Raw genomic sequence first — 2,288 nt, 5'->3', positions numbered from 1 at the left:
GGCGGGGGGTTGGGCGGACGGGGGCCAGCTCCGGCTCTCATGCCTCGTCAGGCAGAGACACGTTTTAATGTTCGGATTAATTATTGATCAGCTCTCGCGCCTTGTCGCTGCTTCCTGTCGGCGGCCTGGGCTCCCGCTGCGGCGCTGGCGCATCCTGGGGAGACGGGGGCACACCATTTGTCACCTCTCCCGCGCGGGGGACATGCCGGACACTCGGCCAGGCCCCGCAGGCTGCCCTGGCCCCGAGGCGGCGCCCTGGGCCCGGCTCCAGCTGACCGCAGTGGGCACCGGACCTGCTGCGTCCAGCGTGGCCGGCCCTCCGGGACCCGGGTTTCGGGGCGCCTGGGCCTGACAGACGAGCAGATGCGGTGGCTCAGCGCACACAGCTGTCCGGCCGTCGCCGGTCCTCACTGATCAGGCTGAATGTGCGTGGCCCCGGCAGCCTGGCCCCTGGGGGCCGTGCCGGGCCCCGGCAGCAGCAGCCGGGAAGGGCCGAATGTCAAGGGGTCCCCGGGGGCACAGCTGAGTCCCCACACGGCGCCCTCTGTGCTGAGGGGTGTCGCCAGCCCCCACATATGGAAGCCACACGGGGAGCGGGGCCGGCACTCAGCCCTCCTCAGGCCCAGGCCAGACCCTGGGCAGGGCCGGGCAGGACTGGGCAGGGCTGTGGGCTGCGGACACCGAGGTTGCCCAGCACGCCCCCTGCGCCCCGTCACACGACTGGTGAGAGAGCTCACCCTCACGCGACTCGGCCCGCGCGGCCCACACCAGGGACCCGGCACCCGAGTGACCTCCCGGCTCACCCTGCGTGGGCTGCTTCTGGCCCCTCCCTGCGGTCATGGGCCTGGAAGAGCTGGGGTCATGCCATGAGCTGCAGGCCCGCTGTCCCCGGCACGTGCTGGGCACTGGGAGGCACACCCCGGGTGGCCAGGGTTGGGGGCAAAGCTGGCAGCTACCTGTGGCCAGGAGGGCCAGGGTCCCAGGGAGCCCTGCCCTGTGCAGTCCCAGAGCCCAAGGCCCTGCCCAGGAACTACCCCAGCCCTGCCCTGGCTGTGCTGGACCTTGCCTGCCCGGCTCGGGGTAGGAGGGGTCCGCTGGACAGGCCAGCGGGCTGCAGCAAGACAGCGGGGTGCAGAGAAGACAGAGGGTCCACGGGTGTCATCACCCGGAGGGGCTGAGCCGGGCGGGTGGGGTGGGGACAGGAGGCCCCGGACAAGCTGGCCAGTGGGGGCCACTGTGGGGAGTAGCGCCCCAGCTGGGGAGGGGAGTGGGTCCCAGAGCTCCTGCGCCACCTGCGGCCGCCCATCCCCACGGGGCTGAGGGCTCGGCACTCCAGGGGCCGCGTCACCTGCTCCTGTGTGGACGCAATGGCCCTGTGGACACTCTCGGAGCCCAAGTCAACGGCCGGCTCCTCCCCCTGGGCTGGGCAGGAAGCTGTGGCCGTGGCCGTGTGGATGCCACCAGGGTGGGGGTGGCCCAGGTTGGGGGGCGGGAGGCGACAGGGCCCAGCAGGGAAGGGGCTGGTCTGGGACACCCCTGGACTCCCCGCCACTGATGTGGTCCTGCTGCTGGCCAGTGGGTTGTGTGGCGCTGACCACCAGGGTCAGGCCCTGGGGTGCCTGGGGGGACTGACTCTACCCTCACCCGCAGCCTCCCTGGGGGTCTGCACTTGGGGTGGCCAGGAGCCCCAAGGCCATGGGGAAGGTGGCAGGTGAGTGGCTGAAGCCAAGCAGCTGGGGTGCCAGCAGAAGAACCCCAGAGCCAAGGCGGGGCCAAGACCCAGGCTGGGCTGACCATGTCCCTCCGGCCTCGCCTGCGGCTGGGTCCCCAAGGCCTGCACCCTGCCCCCCTACCTCCCCCAGGCCGCATGGGGTCAGCTCAGCCCTTGTGGGACTCTGGAGTCCAGGGCCTCTGCTGACTCCGGCTTCTGGCTGGGGTCTCCGAGGCCACTCCCCTTCCCTCTCCTCTCTCCTCCCCTCCCCTTTCCCCTCCCCTCTCCCTTCCCCTCCCTTCCCCACTGCTCCCCTTCCCTGGCTGGGCCTCCCCTGTCCTCCTCAGGAGTCCCCTACTGGCCCCCAGAGCCCCCGGGGCAGCATCCCTGCCCCAGACCCCATGAGAAAACTAGCTGGGCCGGACTGACCACAGTGGTGGGTCACCCGGAAAGCCCAGGCGCCCATCCTCAGACTTCCTCCGCCCCGCACACCCCAGGGCGGGGATGGGGCGCGTCCCCGGGAGCCCTCAGCCCACCCGGCTGTGTGAGCTGCCCCCCGCCAGGGGCGCGGGCTCCC

The sequence above is a fragment of the Condylura cristata genome, unplaced genomic scaffold (assembly GCF_000260355.1).
Source record: "Condylura cristata isolate star-nosed mole 26May11 unplaced genomic scaffold, ConCri1.0 scaffold00013, whole genome shotgun sequence".
NCBI lineage: Eukaryota > Metazoa > Chordata > Mammalia > Eulipotyphla > Talpidae > Condylura > Condylura cristata.
Note: the sequence above shows the minus strand (reverse complement) of the source record.